This window comes from Pleurodeles waltl, chromosome 11 (genome assembly GCF_031143425.1).
Source record: "Pleurodeles waltl isolate 20211129_DDA chromosome 11, aPleWal1.hap1.20221129, whole genome shotgun sequence".
NCBI classification, from domain to species: domain Eukaryota; kingdom Metazoa; phylum Chordata; class Amphibia; order Caudata; family Salamandridae; genus Pleurodeles; species Pleurodeles waltl.
The window spans coordinates 590,487,502-590,513,771 of NC_090450.1; positions in this window are offsets into that span (position 1 = coordinate 590,487,502).

The following is a 26,270-nucleotide window of genomic DNA, read 5'->3' on the forward strand; positions in this document are numbered from 1 at the left end:
GGACCTCGCTCGTCGTGCTGAGAGGAGACCCAAGGGACCGGTAATGCAGCTTTTTGGTGCCTGCGGTTGCAGGGGGAAGATTCCGTCGACCCACGGGAGATTTCTTCGGAGCTTCTGGTGCAGAGAGGAGGCAGACTACCCCCACAGCATGCACAAGCAGGAAAACAGTCGAGAAGGCAGCAGGATCAGCGTTACAGAGTTGCAGTAGTCGTCTTTGCTACTATGTTGCAGGTTTGCAGGCTTCCAGCGCGGTCAGCGGTCGATTCCTTATCAGAAGGTGAAGAGGGAGATGCAGAGGAACTCGGCTGAGCTCATGCATTCGTTATCTAAAGTTTCCCCAGAGACAGAGACCCTAAATAGCCAGAAAAGAGGGTTTGGCTACCTAGGAGAGAGGAAAGGCTACTAACACCTGAAGGAGCCTATCAGCAGGAGTCTCTGACGTCACCTGGTGGCACTGGCCACTCAGAGCAGTCCAGTGTGCCAGCAGCACCTCTGTTTCCAAGATGGCAGAGGTCTGGAGCACACTGGAGGAGCTCTGGACACCTCCCAGGGGAGGTGCAGGTCAGGGGAGTGGTCACTCCCCTTTCCTTTGTCCAGTTTCGCGCCAGAGCAGGGGCTAAGGGGTCCCTGAACCGGTGTAGACTGGCTTATGCAGAATTGGGCACATCTGTGCCCAACAAAGCATTTCCAGAGGCTGGGGGAGGCTACTCCTCCCCTGCCTTCACACCATTTTCCAAAGGGAGAGGGTGTCACACCCTCTCTCAGAGGAAGTTCTTTGTTCTGCCATCCTGGGCCAGGCCTGGCTGGACCCCAGGAGGGCAGCTGCCTGTCTGAGGGGTTGGCAGCAGCAGCAGCTGCAGTGAAACCCCAGGAAGGGCAGTCTGGCAGTACCAGGGTCTGTGCTACAGACCACTGGGATCATGGAATTGTACCAACAATGCCAGGATGGCATAGAGGGGGCAATTCCATGATCATAGACATGTTACATGGCCATATTCGGAGTTACCATGGTGAAGCTACATATAGGTAGTGACCTATATGTAGTGCACGCGTGTAATGGTGTCCCCGCACTCACAAAGTTCAGTGAATTGGCTCTGAACAATGTGGGGGCACCTTGGCTAGTGCCAGGGTGCCCTCACACTAAGTAACTTTGCACCTAACCTTTACCAGGTAAAGGTTAGACATATAGGTGACTTATAAGTTACTTAAGTGCAGTGTAAAAATGGCTGTGAAATAACGTGGACGTTATTTCACTCAGGCTGCAGTGGCAGGCCTGTGTAAGAATTGTCAGAGCTCCCTATGGGTGGCAAAAGAAATGCTGCAGCCCATAGGGATCTCCTGGAACCCCAATACCCTGGGTACCTCAGTACCATATACTAGGGAATTATAAGGGTGTTCCAGTAAGCCAATGTAAATTGGTAAAAATGGTCACTAGCCTGTCAGTGACAATTTGAAAGTAATGAGAGAGCATAACCACTGAGGTTCTGGTTAGCAGAGCCTCAGTGAGACAGTTAGGCACCACACAGGGAACATACACATGCACACCTATGAGCACTGGGGCCCTGTGTGACAGGGTCCCAGTGACACATACATATAGACCACAAACCTATGAGCACTGGGGTCCTGACCAGCAGGATCCCAGTGACACATAACAACCATACTGAAAACATGGTGTTTTCACTATGAGCACTGAGGCCTGGCTATCAGGATCCCAGTGAGACAGTGAAAACAGTGACAAACACCCTGACATACACTCACAAACAGGCCAAAAGTGGGGGTAACAAGGCTAGAAAGAGGCTACCTTCTCACACAACCCCCCCCCAAACGAAGGACAATAAGGCTAACCTTGGCCAGTTGAGACTTTATTGTCTAAGTGGTGATAAGTAGAGAGTAGCTCTGCGATAGACTGGTTACTCCCTTTATCATCCACTATATGGTTACTTCCCTGTGGGGATGTAAACCACCCTGTTTGAAGTTTTTTAGCTAAGCAACAATGTGAAGATGTATTTTCAGAGTTTCTATCAGTAAGTTTTAGGTTAGAGCAGTGGGAATTGTCCACTGAACCTATTTGTAGTGATGGAAATGCCAGACAGGGATGCTGTCTCAGAAAAGCCATAGCTGGGCAAAAACTTTGTCCATCTGGCTGGAAGAGAGAACAGGGATGCTGTTTCTCTTGAGTTGGAGCAGGGCAGGGATGCTGTCCTATGAGCTCCACACTAGGGCAGGGATGCTGTCCTAAGTGTTGTGAGGTAGTGCAGGGTTTCTGCACTAAAGTTTCTCTGGGAGGGTTGGAGGGATGCTCCATGTTAACTAAAATGGTGCTGTTTTTCTCACCAATGTTAGTTATCCCACAGAGAGGTACTTCCACCTCAGGGAGTCCAGCTTTGCCAGCTGATGATTCTCTTGGAACAGGTGCCACCCCAGGAGAGGTTTCTCCCACCACAGGAATAGTATCCTGAATGGTAGGGTGGTTAGGGGATACTGTGATACCCTTTTTACCTGTTGATGGAGAGGGATCCTGAGTTTTCAGGCCTTCTCTCCTTTGCTTTTTCATTTCACTTGAAATGAGAGGGAACAATTCCTCAGGGATGCCCAGCATGGCTGCATGGGCATAAAACTCTACATCAGCCCAACCTGAGGCCTCTAGGTCATTACCTAAGAGACAGTCTACAGGTAAGCTAGGTGATACCACCACCTGCTTAGGGCCAGTAACTCCACCCCAACTAAACTGAATTATAGCTAAGGGAAGAAACTTAGTGGAGTTATGGACATCAATAATCTTATACTGTTGTCCAATGATGTGTTGTTCAGGAGGCACTAGGTTTTCAGTCACCAAAGTGAAACTGGCACCTGTGTCCCTGTAGGCCAAGGCCTCAACACCATTTATTGAAACTGTCTGCCTGTACTTATCCATTGTAAGGGGACAAGCAGCCAGTGTGGCAAGGCCAATGCCACTAGGTGTGACAGAAACTGTCTTGGGACTGATTACATCAGTTTCCACTATGGACCCATAAGTGAACCCAACTACACCCTTTGCTTGACTGTTGCCAGCAGTCCCACCACTAGTACCACTACTGCTAGGGGCACTAGAGCTTGATGTATTAGTGGTGGTAGGCTCAGGGGGTTTACCTGGACAGGACTTATCCCCTGGCCTATGGCCTCTGTTTTTACACACAAAGCACCAAGGCTTTTTAATGGGTGCAGGTTGGGAAGAAGAGGAAGAATTTGTTTTATCCCCACCCTCTGAAGAGTGTTTAAGATTTGAAGTGGGATCTTTGGTTTTACCCTTATCCCGTCGCTGCTTCCAATGTAGGAGGCTGGACTGGCTTGTAGTGAGTACCAAGGGGTACTTGCACCTTGCACCAGGCCCAGTTATCCCTTATTAGTGTATAGGGTGTCTAGCAGCTTAGGCTGATAGATAATGGTAGCTTAGCAAAGCAGCTCAGGCTGAACTAGGAGACGTGTGAAGCTACTACAGTACCACTTAGTGTCATATGCACAATATCATAAGAAAACACAATACACAGTTATACTAAAAATAAAGGTACTTTATTTTTATGACAATATGCCAAAGTATCTTAGAGTGTACCCTCAGTGAGAGGATAGGAAATATACACAAGATATATATACACAATAGCAAAAATATGCAGTATAGTCTTAGAAAACAGTGCAAACAATGTATAGTTACAATAGGATGCAATGGGGAAACATAGGGATAGGGGCAACACAAACCATATACTCTAGAAGTGGAATGCGAACCACGAATGGACCCCAAACCTATGTGACCTTGTAGAGGGTCGCTGGGACTATTAGAAAATAGTGAGAGTTAGCAAAATAACCCTCCCCAAGACCCTGAAAAGTGAGTGCAAAGTGCACTAAAGTTCCCCTAAGGACAAAATAGTCGTGTTAGAGGGAGAATGCAAGGAAAACACAAATCAGCAATGCAACAACGATGGATTCCTGTCTGAGGGTACCTGTGGAACAAGGGGACCAAGTCCAAAAGTCACAAGCAGCTCGTAGCTGGGCAGATGCCCAAGAAATGCCAACGGTTGGTGCAAAGAAGCTCTTACTAGGCTGAAGAGCTGTGAATACTGCACGAACGACAAGGGCTAGAGACTTCCCCTTTGGAGGATGGATCCCCCACGCCTTGTAGAGTCGTGCAGAAGTGTTTTCCCGATGGATGGACGCCAACAAGCCTTGCTACACGCAAATCGTGCGTTTGGCGTTTTTGGACGCTGCTGGGGCCCAGGAGGGACCAGAAGGTCGCAAATTGGACCTGCAGAGAGAGGGGACGTCGAGCAAGACAAAGAGCCCTCACTGAAGCAGGTAGCACCCGGAGAAGTGCCAGAAACAGGCACTACGAGGATGCGTGAAACGGTGCTCGCCGAAGTTGCACAAAGGAGTCCCACGTCGCCGGAGACCAACTTAGAAAGTCGTGCAATGCAGGTTAGAGTGCCGTGGACCCAGGCTTGGCTGTGCACGAAGGATTTCCGCCGGAAGTGCACAGGGGCCGGAGTAGCTTGCAAAGTCGCGGTTCCCAGCAATGCAGCCCAGCGAGGTGAGGCAAGGACTTACCTCCACCAAACTTGGGCTGAAGAGTCACTGGACTGTGGGGGTCACTTGGACGGTGTTGCTGGATTCGAGGGACCTCGCTCGTCGTGCTGAGAGGAGACCCAAGGGACCGGTAATGCAGCTTTTTGGTGCCTGCGGTTGCAGGGGGAAGATTCCGTCGACCCACGGGAGATTTCTTCGGAGCTTCTGGTGCAGAGAGGAGGCAGACTACCCCCACAGCATGCACAAGCAGGAAAACAGTCGAGAAGGAGGCAGGATCAGCGTTACAGAGTTGCAGTAGTCGTCTTTGCTACTATGTTGCAGGTTTGCAGGCTTCCAGCGCGGTCAGCGGTCGATTCCTTATCAGAAGGTGAAGAGGGAGATGCAGAGGAACTCGTCTGAGCTCATGCATTCGTTATCTAAAGTTTCCCCAGAGACAGAGACCCTAAATAGCCAGAAAAGAGGGTTTGGCTACCTAGGAGAGAGGAAAGGCTACTAACACCTGAAGGAGCCTATCAGCAGGAGTCTCTGACGTCACCTGGTGGCACTGGCCACTCAGAGCAGTCCAGTGTGCCAGCAGCACCTCTGTTTCCAAGATGGCAGAGGTCTGGAGCACACTGGAGGAGCTCTGGACACCTCCCAGGGGAGGTGCAGGTCAGGGGAGTGGTCACTCCCCTTTCCTTTGTCCAGTTTCGCGCCAGAGCAGGGGCTAAGGGGTCCCTGAACCGGTGTAGACTGGCTTATGCAGAATTGGGCACATCTGTGCCCAACAAAGCATTTCCAGAGGCTGGGGGAGGCTACTCCTCCCCTGCCTTCACACCATTTTCCAAAGGGAGAGGGTGTCACACCCTCTCTCAGAGGAAGTTCTTTGTTCTGCCATCCTGGGCCAGGCCTGGCTGGACCCCAGGAGGGCAGCTGCCTGTCTGAGGGGTTGGCAGCAGCAGCAGCTGCAGTGAAACCCCAGGAAGGGCAGTCTGGCAGTACCAGGGTCTGTGCTACAGACCACTGGGATCATGGAATTGTACCAACAATGCCAGGATGGCATAGAGGGGGCAATTCCATGATCATAGACATGTTACATGGCCATATTCGGAGTTACCATGGTGAAGCTACATATAGGTAGTGACCTATATGTAGTGCACGCGTGTAATGGTGTCCCCGCACTCACAAAGTTCAGTGAATTGGCTCTGAACAATGTGGGGGCACCTTGGCTAGTGCCAGGGTGCCCTCACACTAAGTAACTTTGCACCTAACCTTTACCAGGTAAAGGTTAGACATATAGGTGACTTATAAGTTACTTAAGTGCAGTGTAAAAATGGCTGTGAAATAACGTGGACGTTATTTCACTCAGGCTGCAGTGGCAGGCCTGTGTAAGAATTGTCAGAGCTCCCTATGGGTGGCAAAAGAAATGCTGCAGCCCATAGGGATCTCCTGGAACCCCAATACCCTGGGTACCTCAGTACCATATACTAGGGAATTATAAGGGTGTTCCAGTAAGCCAATGTAAATTGGTAAAAATGGTCACTAGCCTGTCAGTGACAATTTGAAAGTAATGAGAGAGCATAACCACTGAGGTTCTGGTTAGCAGAGCCTCAGTGAGACAGTTAGGCACCACACAGGGAACATACACATGCACACCTATGAGCACTGGGGCCCTGTGTGACAGGGTCCCAGTGACACATACATATAGGCCACAAACCTATGAGCACTGGGGTCCTGACCAGCAGGATCCCAGTGACACATAACAACCATACTGAAAACATGGTGTTTTCACTATGAGCACTGAGGCCTGGCTATCAGGATCCCAGTGAGACAGTGAAAACAGTGACAAACACCCTGACATACACTCACAAACAGGCCAAAAGTGGGGGTAACAAGGCTAGAAAGAGGCTACCTTCTCACACTTTGCCACTGCAGGTGCTGTAGTGGTCCTTAAAGGAATAGCTTCAGGATATCTTGTGGCATGGTCCACTACCACCAAGATAAATCTATTGCCTGAAGCAGTAGGTCAAGGGGGCCAACTATGTCAACCCCTACCCTTTCAAAGGGAACCCCAACCACAGGCAGTGGAATAAGGGGTGCCTTTGGGGTGCCACCTGTCTTGCCACTGGCTTGACAGGTTTCACAGGACTTACAAAATTCCTTTGTGTCCTCAGACATCCTAGGCCAATGAAACAATGGAACCAGTCTGTCCCAAGTTTTCATTTGACCCAGGTGTCCAGCTAGGGGAATGTCATGTGCCAGGGTTAGGAGGAACTTTCTGTACTCCTGAGGAATCACTAATCTCCTGGCAGCTCCAGGTTTAGGATCCCTATGCTCAGTGTACAAGAGGTTGTCCTCCCAGTAAACTCTGTGAGAGTCACTGACATCCCCATTAGCCTGTTTGACAGCTTGCTGTCTGAGACCCTCTAATGTGGGACAGGTTTGCTGTGCCACACTCAGCTCCTCTCTGGCAGGTCCCCCTTCACCCAAAAGCTCAGCAGTGTCTGCTTCCAGCTCCTCTGGTGTAGGTTCTGCACAGGGAGGGAATTCTTCTTCCTCAGAAGTAGAATCCACTGTAGAGGGAGGGATAGTAGGAAGTGGTTTGCTTCTACTAGCCCTCGCTTTAGGGAGCACTTGGTCCATTGTTCCAGGATCCAAGCTTCCCTGTCCTTTTTGCTTTTTGGCCTGAGCCCTTGTCAAAGCAAAAATATGCCCTGGGATGCCCAGCATTGCTGCATGGGCCTCCAACTCCACATCTGACCAAGCTGATGTCTCCAAATCATTCCCTAATAGACAGTCTACAGGTAAATCTGAAGCTACCACAACTTTCTTTGGACCAGTAACCCCCCCCCAGTTGAGATTAACAACAGCCATGGGGTGGCTAAGTGTGTTGTTGTGAGCATCGGTTACTTGGTACTGGTGACCAAGTAGGTGTTGTTCAGGGTGGACCAGTTTCTCTATGACCATAGTCACACTGGCACCAGTGTCCCTCTAGGCCTGAACCTCAACACCATTTATTAGGGGTAGCTGCTTGTACTTATCCATATTAAGGGGACAAGCAACTAAGGTGGCTAAATCAATAGCCCCCTCAGAGACTAACACAGCCTCTGTGGCCTCCCTAACAAGGCCAACCCCAACTAAGTTACCAATAGTGAGCCCAGCTACTCCCTTGGATTGGCTATTAGTAGGTTTGCTCCCACCACCACTGCTATTAGTAGGGACACTAGGTGTAGCAGTAGGCGTTGTAGTGGTAGGAGGCTTGGTGCCTTTCTTTGGACAACTGGGATCTGTTGTCCAATGGCCTTTTATTTTACATAAATAGCACCATGGTTTCTTTTCCTTGTTTTGATTAAAAGAGGATTTGGGCCCACCACCCCCACCAGAGTGTTTTTGTGGGCCTGATGAGAATCATTTTTAGATTTGTCCCCACCCTTGTCAGAAGACTTACCATCCTTCTTTTTGTTGCCATCTTTGTCACCCCTGCATGAACTTTTCTGTTCACCCTTGTTCTGACCCATTTGTCTGCCTTCTTTCCCAATTCTTGGGGAGAGGTCAGATCAGAGTCCACCAGGTACTGGTGCAACAAATCAGACACACAATTATTAAGAATATGCTCTCTCAGGATCAAGTTATACAGGCTGTCATAATCAGTAACTTTACTGCCATGTAACCACCCCTCCAAGGCCTTCACTGAATGGTCAATGAAATCAACCCAGTCTTGTGAAGACTCCTTTTTGGTCTCTCTGAACTTTATCCTGTATTGTTCAGTGGTTAAGCCATAACCATCCAGGAGTGCATTCTTAAGAACTTGGAAATTATTAGCATCATTTTCTTTCACAGTAAGGAGCCTATCCCTACCTTTTCCACTAAATGATAGCCATAGGATAGCAGCCCACTGCCTTTGAGGGACATCCTGTACAACACAGGCCCTCTCAAGTGCAGCAAACCACTTGTTAATGTCATCCCCCTCCTTATAAGGGGGAACTATCTTGTGCAGATTCCTGGAATCATGCTCTTTTGCAGGATGACTATGGGGAATACTGCTGCTGCCACCATGGGTTTCTAAACCCAGTTTCTGTCTCTCCTTCTCTACTTCTAAAGTCTGTCTATCCAAATCCAGCTGTTGCTTCTTGAGCTTCAGTCTGGTTTGTTCCACTCTCAATCTATTGAGCTCCCTTTCTAACAATCTGTCATCAGGGTGGGTGGGAGGGACATGCCTTGAAACAGAAGTATGGTGAGAATAGACAGAAGGAGACCTGTCCCTTACAGAAGCCACCCTAACAGCTTGGCTAACAGAAACATCACTACCAGTATGGTGAGAATAAATGCTTTTGCTATGAAGTGAGACAACACTATTTATATGGTGTGGCTCATCATCATTACCAACTATGCTAGACTGTCTAGTAATGGGCAGGCTAGGAAGTTTATTTCCAGAATCTTTTCCTGGGGGAGTCCCTGGATCAGATTGAGAACCATTAGCTACTTTTTCAACAGATGGGGCACTTCTAGCCTTATCCTGTTCTCTAAGCATGTTAAGTAACAGTTCCAAGGAAGGATTCTTCCCTACACTCAAACCTCTCTCTACACAGAGACTCCTTGCTCCTTTCCAGCTAAGGTGGTCATATGCAAGTTTGGACAGATCAACATTTTGGCCTGTGCCAGACATTTTTAGAGAGAGTTAAAGTGATAGAAAAAGATAAAAAGTTTGTCAGAGCTTTTAGAAAGACAGAGAAAAAAAACTTTTTAAACTTTTTAGAAAGTTATAGGTACTTTTCAGCACTTAGAAAAGAGTGAAAAGAGGAAATGCAAAACTTTTTGGCTATGTGTATATACACTGACCTTGTTTTGTATATTTTTCTCTTATGAAAAGTACAATGACAAGAGTGGTAAGTAGTCTCAAAGCACTTATCCCACCGCTGCCACCAATGTAGGAGGCTGGACTGGCTTGTAGTGAGTACCAAGGGGTACTTGCACCTTGCACCAGGCTCAGTTATCCCTTATTAGTGTATAGGGTGTCTAGCAGCTTAGGCTGATAGATAATGGTAGCTTAGCAGAGCAGCTTAGGCTGAACTAGGAGACGTGTGAAGCTACTACAGTACCATTTAGTGTCATATGCACAATATCATAAGAAAACACAATACACAGTTATACTAAAAATAAAGGTACTTTATTTTTATGACAATATGCCAAAGTATCTTAGAGTGTACCCTCAGTGAGAGGATATGAAATATATACAAGATATATATACACAATAGCAAAAATATGCAGTATAGTCTTAGAAAACAGTGCAAACAATGTATAGTTACAATAGGATGCAATGGGGAAACATAGGGATAGGGGCAACACAAACCATATACTCCAAAAGTGGAATGCGAACCACGAATGGACCCCAAACCTATGTGACCTTGTAGAGGGTCGCTGGGACTATTAGAAAATAGTGAGAGTTAGAAAAATAACCCTCCCCAAGACCCTGAAAAGTGAGTGCAAAGTGCACTAAAGTTCCCCTAAGGACAAAGAAGTCGTGTTAGAGGAATAATGCAGGAAAGACACAAACCAACAATGCAACAACTGTGGATTTCCAATCTAGGGTACCTGTGGAACAAGGGGACCAAGTCCAAAAGTCACAAGCAAGTCGGAGATGGGCAGATGCCCAGGAAATGCCAGCTGCGGGTGCAAAGAAGCTTCTACTAAACAGAAGAAGCTGAGGTTTCTGCAGAAACGAAAAGGGCTAGAGACTTCCCCTTTGGAGGACGGATCCCTCTCGCCGTGGAGAGTCGTGTAGAAGTGTTTTCCCGCCGAAAGAACGTCAACAAGCCTTGCTAGCTGCAAATCGTGCGGTTAGCGTTTTTGGACGCTGCTGTGGCCCTGGAGGGACCAGGAGGTCGCAAATTGGACCAGGAGAGAGAAGGGACGTCGAGCAAGACAAGGAGCCCTCTCAGCAGCAGGTAGCACCCGGAGAAGTGCCAGAAACAGGCACTACGAGGATGCGTGAAACGGTGCTCACCCGAAGTCGCACAAAGGAGTTCCACGTCGCCGGAGACCAACTTAGAAAGTCGTGCAATGCAGGTTAGAGTGCCGTGGACCCAGGCTTGGCTGTGCACGAAGGATTTCCGCCGGAAGTGCACAGGGGCCGGAGTAGCTGCAAAAGTCGAGGTTCCCAGCAATGCAGCCCAGCGGGGTGAGGCAAGGACTTACCTCCACCAAACTTGGACTGAAGAGTCACTGGACTATGGGGGTCACTTGGACAGAGTCGCTGGATTCGAGGGACCTCGCTCGTCGTGCTGAGAGGAGACCCAAGGGACCGGTAATGCAGCTTTTTGGTGCCTGTGGTTGCAGGGGGAAGATTCCGTCGACCCACGGGAGATTTCTTCAGAGCTTCTGGTGCAGAGAGGAGGCAGACTACCCCCACAGCATGCACAAGCAGGAAAACAGTCGAGAAGGCGGCAGGATCAGCGTTACAGAGTTGCAGTAGTCGTCTTTGCTACTATGTTGCAGGTTTGCAGGCTTCCAGCGCGGTCAGCAGTCGATTCCTTGGCAGAAGGTGAAGAGAGAGATGCAGAGGAACTCGGATGAGCTCTTGCATTCGTTATCTAAAGTTTCCCCAGAGACAGAGACCCTAAATAGCCAGAAAAGAGGGTTTGGCTACCTAGGAGAGAGGATAGGCTACTAACACCTGAAGGAGCCTATCACAAGGAGTCTCTGACGTCACCTGGTGGCACTGGCCACTCAGAGCAGTCCAGTGTGCCAGCAGCACCTCTGTTTCCAAGATGGCAGAGGTCTGGAGCACACTGGAGGAGCTCTGGACACCTCCCAGGGGAGGTGCAGGTCAGGGGAGTGGTCACTCCCCTTTCCTTTGTCCAGTTTCGCGCCAGAGCAGGGCTAAGGGGTCCCCTGAACCGGTGTAGACTGGCTTATGCAGAATTGGGCACATCTGTGCCCAAGAAAGCATTTCCAGAGGCTGGGGGAGGCTACTCCTCCCCTGCCTTCACACCATTTTCCAAAGGGAGAGGGTGTAACACCCTCTCTCAGAGGAAGTCCTTTGTTCTGCCATCCTGGGCCAGGCCTGGCTGGACCCCAGGAAGGCAGATGCCTGTCTGAGGGGTTGGCAGCAGCAGCAGCTGCAGTGAAACCCCAGGAAGGGCAGTTTGGCAGTACCAGGGTCTGTGCTACAGACCACTGGGATCATGGGATTGTGCCAACTATGCCAGGATGGCATAGAGGGGGCAATTCCATGATCATAGACATGTTACATGGCCATATTCAGAGTTACCATTGTGAAGCTACATATAGGTAGTGACCTATATGTAGTGCACGCGTGTAATGGTGTCCCCGCACTCACAAAGTTCAGGGAATTGGCTCTGAACAATGTGGGGGCACCTTGGCTAGTGCCAGGGTGCCCTCACACTAAGTAACTTTGCACCTAACCTTTACCAGGTAAAGGTTAGACATATAGGTGACTTATAAGTTACTTAAGTGCAGTGTAAAATGGCTGTGAAATAACGTGGACGTTATTTCACCCAGGCTGCAGTGGCAGGCCTGTGTAAGAATTGTCAGAGCTCCCTATGGGTGGCAAAAGAAATGCTGCAGCCCATAGGGATCTCCTGGAACCCCAATACCCTGGGTACCTCAGTACCATATACTAGGGAATTATAAGGGTGTTCCAGTAAGCCAATGTAAATTGGTAAAAATGGTCACTAGCCTGTTAGTGACAATTTGGAAAGAAATGAGAGAGCATAACCACTGAGGTTCTGGTTAGCAGAGCCTCAGTGAGACAGTTAGTCACTACACAGGTAACACATTCAGGCACACTTATGAGCACTGGGGCCCTGGGTTACCAGGGTCCCAGTGACACATACAACTAAAACAACATATATACAGTGAAAAATGGGGGTAACATGCCAGGCAAGATGGTACTTTCCTACACAAGGATGAACAGAAAAGTTCATACAGGGGGTGACAAAGATGGCAACAAGAAGAAGGATGGTAAGTCTTCTGACAAGGGTGGGGACAAATCTAAAAATGAGTCTTCATCAGGCCCACAAAAACACTCTGGTGGGGGTGGTGGGCCCAAATCCTCTTCTAATCAAAACAAGGAAAAGAAACCATGGTGCTATTTATGTAAAATAAAAGGCCATTGGACAACAGATCCCAGTTGTCCAAAGAAAGGCACCAAGCCTCCTACCACTACAACCCCTACTGCTACACCTAGTGTCCCTACTAATAGCAGTGGTGGTGGGAGCAAACCTACTAATAGCCAATCCAAGGGAGTAGCTGGGCTCACTATTGGTAACTTAGTTGGGGTTGGCCTTGTTAGGGAGGCCACAGAGGCTGTGTTAGTCTCTGAGGGGGCTATTGATTTAGCCACCTTAGTTGCTTGTCCCCTTAATATGGATAAGTACAAGCAGCTACCCCTAATAAATGGTGTTGAGGTTCAGGCCTACAGGGACACTGGAGCCAGTGTGACTATGGTCATAGAGAAACTGGTCCACCCTGAACAACACCTACTTGGTCACCAGTACCAAGTAACCGATGCTCACAACAACACACTTAGCCACCCCATGGCTGTTGTTAATCTCAACTGGGGGGGGGGTTACTGGTCCAAAGAAAGTTGTGGTAGCCACAGATTTACCTGTAGACTGTCTACTAGGAAATGATTTGGAGACATCAGCTTGGTCAGATGTGGAGTTGGAGGCCCATGCAGCAATGCTGGGCATCCCAGGGCATATTTTTGCTTTGACAAGGGCTCAGGCCAAAAAGCAAAAAGGACAGGGAAGCTTGGATCCTGGAACAATGGACCAAGTGCTCCCTAAAGCTAGGGCTAGTAGAAGCAAACCACTTCCTACTATCCCTCCCTCTACAGTGGATTCAACTTCTGAGGAAGAAGAATTCCCTCCCTGTGCAGAACCTACACCAGAGGAGCTGGAAGCAGACACTGCTGAGCTTTTGGGTGAAGGGGGGCCTGCCAGAGAGGAACTGAGTGTGGCACAGCAAACCTGTCCCACATTAGAGGGTCTCAGACAGCAAGCTGTCAAACAGGCTAATGGGGATGTCAGTGACTCTCACAGAGTTTACTGGGAGGACAACCTCTTGTACACTGAGCATAGGGATCCTAAACCTGGAGCTGCCAGGAGATTAGTGATTCCTCAGGAGTACAGAAAGTTCCTCCTAACCCTGGCACATGACATTCCCCTAGCTGGGCATCTAGGACAAATAAAAACTTGGGACAGGCTTGTCCCCCTGTTTCATTGGCCTAGAATGTCTGAGGACACAAAGGAATTTTGTAAATCCTGTGAAACCTGTCAAGCCAGTGGCAAGACAGGTGGCACCCCAAAGGCACCCCTTATTCCACTGCCTGTGGTTGGGGTTCCCTTTGAAAGGGTAGGGGTTGACATAGTTGGCCCCCTTGACCCTCCTACTGCTTCAGGCAATAGATTCATCTTAGTGGTAGTGGACCATGCCACAAGATATCCTGAAGCTATTCCTTTAAGGACCACTACAGCACCTGCAGTGGCAAAGGCCCTCCTGGGAATATTTTCCAGGGTGGGCTTCCCAAAGGAAGTAGTATCAGACAGGGGAAGCAATTTCATGTCTGCATACTTAAAGGCCATGTGGAAGGAGTGTGGTGTAACTTACTGTAGGAGGCTGGACTGGCTTGTAGTGAGTACCAAGGGGTACTTGCACCTTGCACCAGGCCCAGTTATCCCTTATTAGTGTATAGGGTGTCTAGCAGCTTAGGCTGATAGATAATGGTAGTTTAGCAGAGCAGCTTAGGCTGAACTAGGAGACGTGTGAAGCTACTACAGTACCACTTAGTGTCATATGCACAATATCATAAGAAAACACAATACACAGTTATACTAAAAATAAAGGTACTTTATTTTTATGACAATATGCCAAAGTATCTTAGACTGTACCCTCAGTGAGAGGATAGGAAATATACACAAGATATATATACACAATAGCAAAAATATGCAGTATAGTCTTAGAAAACAGTGCAAACAATGTATAGTTACAATAGGATGCAATGGGGAAACATAGGGATAGGGGCAACACAAACCATATACTCCAAAAGTGGAATGCGAACCACGAATGGACCCCAAACCTATGTGACCTTGTAGAGAGTCGCTGGGACTATTAGAAAATAGTGAGAGTTAGAAAAATAACCCTCCCCAAGACACTGAAAAGTGAGTGCAAAGTGCACTAAAGTTCCCCTAAGGACAAAGAAGTCGTGTTAGAGGAATAATGCAGGAAAGACACAAACCAGCAATGCAACAACTGTGGATTTCCAATCTAGGGTACCTGTGGAACAAGGGGACCAAGTCCAAAAGTCACAAGCAAGTCGGAGATGGGCAGATGCCCAGGAAATGCCAGCTGCGGGTGCAAAGAAGCTTCTACTGGACAGAAGAAGCTGAGGTTTCTGCAGGAACGAAAAGGGCTAGAGACTTCCCCTTTGGTGGACGGATGCCTCTCGCCTTGGAGAGTCGTGCAGAAGTGTTTTCCCGCCGAAAGGACGCCAACAAGCCTTGCTAGTCGCAAATCGTGCGTTTGGCGTTTTTGGACGCTGCTGGGGCCCAGGAGGGACCAGGAGGTCGCAAATTGGACCTGAAGAGAGAGGGGACATCGAGCAAGACAAAGAGCCCTCACTGAAGCAGGTAGCACCCGGAGAAGTGCCAGAAACAGGCACTACGAGGATGCGTGAAATGGTGCTCGCCGAAGTTGCACAAAGGAGTCCCACGTCGCCGGAGACCAACTTAGAAAGTCGTGCAATGCAGGTTAGAGTGCCGTGGACCCAGGCTTGGCTGTGCACAAAGGATTTCCGCCGGAAGTGCACAGGGGCCGGAGTAGCTGCAAAGTCGCGGTTCCCAGCAATGCAGCCCAGCGAGGTGAGGGAAGGACTTACCTCCACCAAACTTGGACTGAAGAGTCACTGGACTGTGGGGGTCACTTGGACAGAGTCGCTGGATTCGAGGGACCTCGCTCCTCGTGCTGAGAGGAGACACAAGGGACCGGTAATGCAGCTTTTTGGTGCCTGCGGTTGCAGGGGGAAGATTCCGTCGACCCACGGGAGATTTCTTCGGAGCTTCTGGTGCAGAGAGGAGGCAGGCTACCCCCACAGCATGCACAAGCAGGAAAACAGTCGAGAAGGCGGCAGGATCAGCGTTACAGAGTTGCAGTAGTCGTCTTTGCTACTATGTTGCAGGTTTGCAGGCTTCCAGCGCGGTCAGCAGTCGATTCCTTATCAGAAGGTGAAGAGAGAGATGCAGAGGAACTCGGATGAGCTCTTGCATTCGTTATCTAAAGTTTCCCCAGAGACAGAGACCCTAAATAGCCAGAAAAGAGGGTTTGGCTACCTAGGAGAGAGGATAGGCTAGCAACACCTGAAGGAGCCTATCACAAGGAGTCTCTGACGTCACCTGGTGGCACTGGCCACTCAGAGCAGTCCAGTGTGCCAGCAGCACCTCTGTTTCCAAGATGGCAGAGGTCTGGAGCACACTGGAGGAGCTCTGGACACCTCCCAGGGGAGGTGCAGGTCAGGGGAGAGGTCACTCCCCTTTCCTTTGTCCAGTTTCGCCCCAGAGCAGGGCTAAGGGGTCCCCTGAACCGGTGTAGACTGGCTTATGCAGAATTGGGCACATCTGTGCCCAACAAAGCATTTCCAGAGGCTGGGGGAGGCTACTCCTCCCCTGCCTTCACACCATTTTCCAAAGGGAGAGGGTGTCACACCCTCTCTCAGAGGAAGTTCTTTGTTCTGCCATCCTGGGCCAGGCCTGGCTGGACCCCAGGAGGGCAGCTGCCTGTCTGAGGGGTTGGCAGCAGCAGCAGCTGCAGTGAAACCCCAGGAAGGGCAGTTTGGCAGTACCAGGGTCTGTGCTACAGACCACTGGGATCATGGGATTGTGCCAACTATGCCAGGATGGCATAGAGGGGGCAATTCCATGATCATAGACATGTTACATGGCCATATTCGGAGTTACCATGGTGAGGCTACATATAGGTAGTGACCTATATGTAGTGCACGCGTGTAATGGTGTCCCCGCACTCACAAAGTTCAGGGAATTGGCTCTGAACAATGTGGGGGCACCTTGGCTAGTGCCAGGGTGCCCTCACACTAAGTAACTTTGCACCTAACCTTTACCAGGTAAAGGTTAGACATATAGGTGACTTATAAGTTACTTAAGTGCAGTGTAAAATGGCTGTGAAATAACGTGGACGTTATTTCACTCAGGCTGCAGTGGCAGGCCTGTGTAAGAATTGTCAGAGCTCCCTATGGGTGGCAAAAGAAATGCTGCAGCCCATAGGGATCTCCTGGAACCCCAATACCATGGGGTACTTAAGTACCATATACTAGGGAATTATAAGGGTGTTCCAGTAAGCCAATGTAAATTGGTAAAAATGGTCACTAGCCTGTCAGTGACAATTTGGAAAGAAATGAGAGAGCATAACCACTGAGGTTCTGATTAGCAGAGCCTCAGTGAGACAGTTAGTCACTACACAGGTAACACATTCAGGCACACTTATGAGCACTGGGGCCCTGGGTTACCAGGGTCCCAGTGACACATACAACTAAAACAACATATATACAGTGAAAAATGGGGGTAACATGCCAGGCAAGATGGTACTTTCCTACACTTACAAGTTCACAACACCCTATCATCCACAAACAAATGGACTGGTGGAGAGATTTAATAAAACTCTCAAAGGCATGATTATGGGTCTCCCTGAAAAACTCCGCAGGAGATGGGATATCCTTCTACCATGCCTCCTTTTTGCCTACAGGGAGGTACCCCAGAAAGGAGTGGCCTTCAGCCCCTTTGAACTTCTTTTTGGACACCCTGTTAGGGGTCCACTCACACTTGTAAAGGAGGGTTGGGAACAACCTTTAAAAGCTCCTAAGCAGGATATTGTGGATTATGTACTTGGCCTCAGATCAAGAATGGCTGAGTACATGAAAAAGGCCAGTAAAAACCTTCAGGCCAGCCAAGAGCTCCAGAAGCAATGGCATGATCAGAAGGCTGTTTTGGTTCAGTACCAACCAGGGCAGAAAGTGTGGGTCTTGGAGCCTGTGGCCCCAAGAGCACTCCAAGATAAATGGAGTGGACCCCACACAATTGTTGAAAAGAAGGGAGAAGTCACCTATTTAGTTGACTTAGGCACTGCCAGGAGTCCCCTTAGGGTGCTCCATGTCAACCGCCTGAAACCCTACTATGACAGGGCTGATCTCACCCTGCTCCTGGCAACTGATGAGGGACAGGAAGAAGACAGTGATCCTCTACCTGATCTCTTCTCTTCCACAGAACAAGATGCTCTGGTGGAAGGTGTAGTTTTGGCTGATTGTCTTACTGCTGAGCAAAAAGACAATTGCATAAATCTCCTAGATCAATTCTCTGAACTCTTCTCTACTGTGCCAGGTACCACTTCTTGGTGTGAGCACACTATAGATACTGGAGACAGCTTGCCTGTCAAAAGTAAGATCTATAGGCAGCCTGACCATGTCAGGGACTGCATAAAGCAAGAGGTCCAGAAAATGTTGGAACTAGGAGTGGTTGAGCACTCTGACAGTCCATGGGCTTCTCCTGTGGTACTGGTACCAAAACCCCATTCCAAAGATGGAAAGAAGGAAATGCGGTTTTGTGTAGACTATAGAGGTCTCAACTTGGTAACCAAAACTGATGCTCACCCTATACCCAGGGCAAATGAGCTCATCGATACACTGGCATCTGCCAAGTATCTAAGCACTTTTGACTTGACTGCAGGGTATTGGCAGATCAAATTGTCAGAAGATGCTAAACCTAAAACTGCATTTTCAACCATTGGAGGACATTACCAGTTTACTGTAATGCCTTTTGGTTTGAAAAATGCACCTGCCACTTTTCAAAGGTTGGTGAACACAGTCCTGCAAGGGCTGGAAGCTTTCAGTGCAGCATATTTGGACGATATAGCTGTCTTTAGCTCCAGCTGGGATGATCACCTGGTCCACCTATGGAAAGTTTTGGAGGCCCTGCAAAAGGCAGGCCTCACTATCAAGGCTTCAAAGTGCCAGATAGGGCAGGGGAAGGTGGTTTATCTGGGACACCTTGTTGGTGGGGAACAGATTGCACCACTTCAGGGGAAAATCCAAACAATTATTGATTGGGTTCCCCCTACCACTCAGACTCAGGTGAGAGCCTTCCTAGGCCTCACTGGGTATTACAGGAGGTTCATTAAGAACTATGGCTCCATTGCAGCCCCTCTTAATGACCTCACTTCCAAAAAGATGCCTAAAAAGGTATTATGGACAGCAAACTGTCAGAAAGCTTTTGAGGAGCTGAAGCAGGCCATGTGCTCTGCACCTGTCCTGAAAAGCCCTTGTTACTCTAAAAAATTCTATGTCCAAACTGATGCATCTGAATTAGGAGTAGGGGCAGTCCTATCACAACTTAATTCTGAGGGCCAGGATCAACCTGTTGCTTTTATTAGTAGGAGGTTGACCCCTAGAGAAAAGCGTTGGTCTGCCATAGAGAGGGAGGCCTTTGCTGTGGTCTGGGCTCTGAAGAAGTTGAGGCCATACCTGTTTGGCACTCACTTCATTGTTCAGACAGACCACAAACCTCTACTTTGGCTAAAACAAATGAAAGGTGAAAATCCTAAATTGTTGAGGTGGTCCATATCTCTACAGGGAATGGACTATACAGTGGAACATAGACCTGGGAGTAGCCACTCCAATGCAGATGGACTCTCCAGATATTTCCACTTAGACAATGAAGACTCATCAGGTCATGGCTAGTCTTATTGTCCTTCGTTTGGGGGGGGGAGGTTGTGTAGGAAAGTACCATCTTGCCTGGCATGTTACCCCCATTTTTCACTGTATATATGTTGTTTTAGTTGTATGTGTCACTGGGATCCTGTTCACCAGGGCCCCAGTGCTGATAAGTGTGCCTGAATGTGTTACCTGTGTAGTGACTAACTGTCTCACTGAGGCTCTGCTAATCAGAACCTCAGTGGTTATGCTCTCTCATTTCTTTCCAAATTGTCAATAACAGGCTAGTGACTAATTTTACCAATTTACATTGGCTTACTGGAACACCCTTATAATTCCCTAGTATATGGTACTGAGGTACCCAGGGTATTGGGGTTCCAGGAGATCCCTATGGGCTGCAGCATTTCTTTTGCCACCCATAGGGAGCTCTGACAATTCTTACACAGGTCTGCCACTGCAGCCTGAGTGAAATAAAGTCCACGTTATTTCACAGCCATTTTACACTGCATTTAAGTAACTTATAAGTCACCTATATGTCTAACCTTTACCTGGTAAAGGTTAGGTGCAAAGTTACTTAGTGTGAGGGCACCCTGGCACTAGCCAAGGTGCCCCCACATTGTTCAGAGCCAATTCCCTGAACTTTGTGAGTGCGGGGACACCATTACACGCGTGCACTACATATAGGTCACTACCTATATGTAGCTTCACAATGGTAACTCCGAATATGGCCATGTAACATGTCTATGATCATGGAATTGCCCCCTCTATGCCATCCTGGCATGGTTGGCACAATCCCATGATCCCAGTGGTCTGTAGCACAGACCCTGGTACTGCCAAACTGCCCTTCCTGGGGTTTCACTGCAGCTGCTGCTGCTGCCAACCCCTCAGACAGGCATCTGCCCTCCTGGGGTCCAGCCAGGCCTGGCCCAGGATGGCTGAACAAAGAACTTCCTCTGAGAGAGGGTGTGACACTCTCTCCCTTTGGAAAATGGTGTGAAGGCAAGGGAGGAGTAGCCTCCCCCAGCCTCTGGAAATGCTTTGTTGGGCACAGATGTGCCCAATTCTGCATAAGCCAGTCTACACCGGTTCAGGGGACCCCTTAGCCCTGCTCTGGCGCGAAACTGGACAAAGGAAAGGGGAGTGACCACTCCCCTGACCTGCACCTCCCCTGGGAAGTGTCCAGAGCTCCTCCAGTGTGCTCCAGACCTCTGCCATCTTGGAAACAGAGGTGCTGCTGGCACACTGGACTTCTCTGAGTGGCCAGTGCCACCAGGTGATGTCAGAGACTCCTTGTGATAGGCTCCTTCAGGTGTTGCTAGCCTATCCTCTCTCCTAGGTAGCCAAACCCTCTTTTCTGGCTATTTAGGGTCTCTGTCTCTGGGGAAAGTTTAGATAACGAATGCAAGAGCTCATCCGAGTTCCTCTGCATCTCTCTCTTCACCTTCTGCCAAGGAATCGACTGCTGACCGCGCTGGAAGCCTGCAAACCTGCAACATAGTAGCAAAGACGACTACTGCAACTCTGTAACGCTGATCCTGCCGCCTTCTCGACTGTTTTCCTGCTTGTGCATGCTGTGGGGGTAGTCTGCCTCCTCTCTGCACCAGAAGCTCAGAAGAAATCTCCCGTGGGTCGACGGAATCTTCCCCCTGCAACCGCAGGCACCAAAAAGCTGCATTACCGGTCCCTTGGGTCTCCTCTCAGCATGACGAGCGAGGTCCCTCGAATCCAGCGACTCTGTCCAAGTGACCCCCACAGTCCAGTGACTCTTCAGTCCAAGTTTGGTGGAGGTAAGTCCTTGCCTCACCTCACTGGGCTGCATTGCTGGGAACCGCGACTTTTGCAGCTACTCCGGCCCCTGTGCACTTCCGGCGGAAATCCTTTGTGCACAGCCAAGCCTGGGTCCACGGCACTCTAACCTGCATTGCACAACTTTCTAAGTTGGTCTCCGGCGACGTGGGACTCCTTTGTGCGACTTCGGGTGAGCACCGTTTCACGCATCCTCGTAGTGCCTGTTTCTGGCACTTCTCCGGGTGCTACCTGCTGCTGAGAGGGCTCCTTGTCTTGCTCGACGTCCCCTCTCTCTCATGGTCCAATTTGCGACCTCCTGGTCCGTCCAGGGCCACAGCAGCGTCCAAAAACGCTAACCGCACGATTTGCAGCTAGCAAGGCTTGTTGGCGTTCTTTCGGCGGGAAAACACTTCTGCACGACTCTCCACGGCGAGAGGGATCCGTCCACCAAAGGGGAAGTCTCTAGCCCTTTTCGTTCCTGCAGAAACCTCAGCTTCTTCTGTCCAGTAGAAGCTTCTTTGCATCCACAGCTGGCATTTCCTGGGCATATGCCCATCTCCGACTTGCTTGTGACTTTTGGACTTGGTCCCCTTGTTCCACAGGTACCCTAAATTGGAAATCCACAGTTGTTGCATTGTTGGTTTGTGTCTTTTCTGCATTATTCCTCTAACACGACTTCTTTGTCCTTAGGGGAACTTTAGTGCACTTTGCACTCACCTTTCAGGGTCTTGGGGAGGGTTATTTTTCTAACTCTCACTATTTTCTAATAGTCCCAGCGACCCTCTACAAGGTCACATAGGTTTGGGGTCCATTCGTGGTTCGCATTCCACTTTTGGAGTATATGGTTTGTGTTGCCCCTATCCCTATGTTTCCCCATTGCATCCTATTGTAACTATACATTGTCTGCACTGTTTTCTAAGACTATACTGCATATTTTTGCTATTGTGTATATATATCTTGTGTATATTTCCTATCCTCTCACTGAGGGTACACTCTAAGATACTTTGGCATATTGTCATAAAAATAAAGTACCTTTATTTTTAGTATAACCGTGTATTGTGTTTTCTTATGATATTGTGCATATGACACTAAGTGGTACTGTAGTAGCTTCACGCGTCTCCTAGTTCAGCCTAAGCTGCTCTGCTAAGCTACCATTATCTATCAGCCTAAGCTGCTAGACACCCTATACACTAATAAGGGATAACTGGGCCTGGTGCAAGGTGCAAGTACCCCTTGGTACTCACTACAAGCCAGTCCAGTCTCCTACAGAGCATGACCTTTAAAAACACAAGTCATAGTTACCTAAGGGGGTTAGCTGTAAGGGGGGGTGTAAGGGGAAGATAAGTGTGGCCTAACAGGCCCGTGGGGGTCTTCAGGCCGACACGTAGTTTGTAGAGGAGTTGCTGACCACCACCCTTAGTATCTTATCTGGCCCAGTTGTTAATGCTTATGTCAAATAGCAAACTTTTAACCTATGTTTTTTTGCAAGTCAGAATGACCCACGCCTGTCTTCAGACAGATATGTAGTTTTCTAGAGGAGTTGTAGCCCACCACCCATAGTATCTTATCTGACCTGCTTGTTACTGCTTACGTCTAATAGTGAACTTTTTCAACCTGTGTTTTTTGCAAGTCAGAGTGACCCATACATGCTAACTGCTGTGAACGTTGAAAATGGTAGCTCACCTGGTGTAGTGTTATGAAAGTGTAACCATAAAGCATAATATATTTGTGAGCCCGCCTCTCAACAATACCTATGCATAATTAGCTTGGCACAGCAAGTATAAAAAGCCCCCATAGGGAGCATACACACAAATATCTCACAAGACTCTTTTTGTGAGCGGTGAATTGAGGTTTGTGAAGAGCAGGGCTACCCCAGAACATTAAGGAGAAAAATATGAAGGGCAAAGCGCAAACTGGTAGTGCAAACCAGCTTCTATTGAAGGTAAATAACTATGGGTTGTTTGTATATTGTGTAATGTAATCCCAAATTGCTGCTGTCTCTAGCCCCCCTTTCGCTAGGCCACACTGAGCGTAATATGTTCTATGTACTTGAATGCTATTATCTAAGGGTGTGTTTTTTAATAAATTTATTATTATTATATTTTACTTTTCATGGCCGCACAATGTGTTCTAATTATGATAAAATGGGCAAGAGGTGACCATCCTGAACCCTTGCATCCCTCAGCACCCCAAGTGGCCAGTACCTTAAAGGTTGGGGTATAGGGTTGTCCTGCGTTTTAAGCACTTTGGGGGTCATCACAGACCCAGTACCCCAGAGGACAGGGGCAGCCAAAGGGGCAGTGTGAGGGGTTAACTGTGGAAGCAAACTATTTGAAAGCACATGTTTTGTGTGCATGCAGTCTTCTGGAAATAATAAATTGTCAAGATACCTCTCATTTGCATGTATTTTTGAGGGGCTGCACTTATTTTGGGGGGTGGAGACCATGCTCAATTTGTACTGGCTGGTTCTGAGCATTTGCACGTATTTCTTGAGGGTCTGCTCTTATTTTGGGGGTGGAGGCCATGTTTAATTTGTATTTGCTGGTTCTGGTGCTAAGCATTTGCACCTATTTTATATTTTTTAAACTTTTGAGGGTCTGCACTTATTTTAATGTCTCAAACATTTACTGATGGCAAAAGACCCATATAGGAAAGATGGGTGAAGAGAAAAACGAAAAAGCGTCACAGTGTGAGAAAGCAGAAAGCTGCAAGAGTGAGCTGAAGGGGGATGGGGTGGCTTTAAGTGGCATGAAGAGGTCCGCGATGGCCTCAGCATTCAGTGTTTGCACATTTAGTTGCAGCAGCTGCGTGATTCAGAGGGCTGTTTTGGGCCCGGCACGTTTTTATTTATAAATGAAACATAGGGGGCCCCCAAAGAGCACAGCGCTGAGGTAATCCAGTTATTAACTTAACACATATGCTCTCAGAGACCACGTGGACTCTGAGAGCATTTGTGTTAAGTTAATAACTGGGGTCTTCATGCGCTGTGCGCCTCGGGGACACCCGCTATTAACTTAACGGCCATGCAGTCAGAGACCCCGCAGTCTTTGAGAGCTGAGATGTTAAGTTAATAACAAGGGTCTCTGTAGGAAAGTACCATCTTCCTTGGCATGTTACAACCATTTTTACCTGTATGTCAGTATGTTTTTGCTTGTCTCACTGGAATCCTGCAGGTCAGGACCCCATTGCTCATAGTTTATGGCCTAATGTGTTTGTCTGTGTAGTGCTTAACTGTGTCACTGAGGCTCTGCTAATCAGGACCTCAGTGCTTATGATCTCTCTGCTTCTCAATTTGTCACTGTAGGCTAGTGACTTCATTTATCAATTTCAATTGGCACACTGGACCCCCTTATAAATCCCTAGTATATGGGACCCAGGTACCCAGGGCATTGGGGTTCAAGGAGATCCATATGGGCTGCAGCATTTCTTTTGTCACACATGGGGAGCTCAGACAAACCCTTACACAGGACTGCCAATGCAGCCTGTGTGAAATAGTGCACACACTATTTCACAGCTATTTTCACTGCATTCAAGTAACTTATAAGTCACCTATATTTCCAACCTTCACTTGCTGAAGGTTAGGTGCAGAGTTACCTAAGTGTGAGGGCACCCTTGCACTAGCAAAGGTGCCCCCACATAGTTAACGGCCATTTCCCCAGACTTCGTGAGTGCGGGATGCCATTACACGCATACACTACATATAGGTCAATACCTTATGTAGCTTCACAATGGTAACTCCAAATATGGCCATATAACATGTCTAAGATCATGGAATTGTCCCCCCCATTCCATGCATCCTGGGGGCAAACACCATGGACCCCCAGTACTGCCAAACCAGCTCTGAGGCTTGGACTGCAGCTACAGTTGCTGCCATCTCACAGACAGGGTCCTGCCCTCCTGGGCAGCCCAGTCCCAGGAAGGCAGAACAAAGCATTTCCTCTGTGTAGGAGGCTGGACTGGTTTGTAGTGAGTACCAAGGGGTACTTGCACCTTGCACCAGGCCCAGTTATCCCTTATTAGTGTATAGGGTGTCTAGCAGCTTAGGCTGATAGATAATGGTAGCTTAGCAAAGCAGCTCAGGCTGAACTAGGAGACGTGTGAAGCTACTACAGTACCACTTAGTGTCATATGCACAATATCATAAGAAAACACAATACACAGTTATACTAAAAATAAAGGTACTTTATTTTTATGACAATATGCCAAAGTATCTTAGAGTGTACCCTCAGTGAGAGGATAGGAAATATACACAAGATATATATACACAATAGCAAAAATATGCAGTATAGTCTTAGAAAACAGTGCAAACAATGTATAGTTACAATAGGATGCAATGGGGAAACATAGGGATAGGGGCAACACAAACCATATACTCCAGAAGTGGAATGCGAACCACGAATGGACCCCAAACCTATGTGACCTTGTAGAGGGTCGCTGGGACTATTAGAAAATAGTGAGAGTTAGAAAAATAACCCTCCCCAAGACCCTGAAAAGTGAGTGCAAAGTGCACCAAAGTTCCCCTAAGGACAAAATAGTCGTGTTAGAGGGAGAATGCAAGGAAAACACGAATCAGCAATGCAACAACGATGGATTCCTGTCTGAAGGTACCTGTGGAGCAAGGGGACCAAGTCCAAAAGTCACAAGCAGCTCGGAGATGGGCAGATGCCCAAGAAATGCCAGCGGTTGGTGCAAAGAAGCTCTTACTAGGCTGAAGAACTGTGAATACTGCAGGAACGACAAGGGCTAGAGACTTCCCCTTTGGAGGATGGATCCCCCACGCCTTGGAGAGTCGTGCAGAAGTGTTTTCCCGCCGGATGGACGCCAACAAGCCTTGCTACACGCAAATCGTGCGTTTGGCGTTTTTGGACGCTGCTGGGGCCCAGGAGGGACCAGAAGGTCGCAAATTGGACCTGCAGAGAGAGGGGACGTCGAGCAAGACAAAGAGCCCTCACTGAAGCAGGTAGCACCCGGAGAAGTGCCAGAAACAGGCACTACGAGGATGCGTGAAACGGTGCTCGCCGAAGTTGCACAAAGGAGTCCCACGTCGCCGGAGACCAACTTAGAAAGTCGTGCAATGCAGGTTAGAGTGCCGTGGACCCAGGCTTGGCTGTGCACGAAGGATTTCCGCCGGAAGTGCACAGGGGCCGGAGAAGCTTGCAAAGTCGCGGTTCCCAGCAATGCAGCCCAGCGAGGTGAGGCAAGGACTTACCTC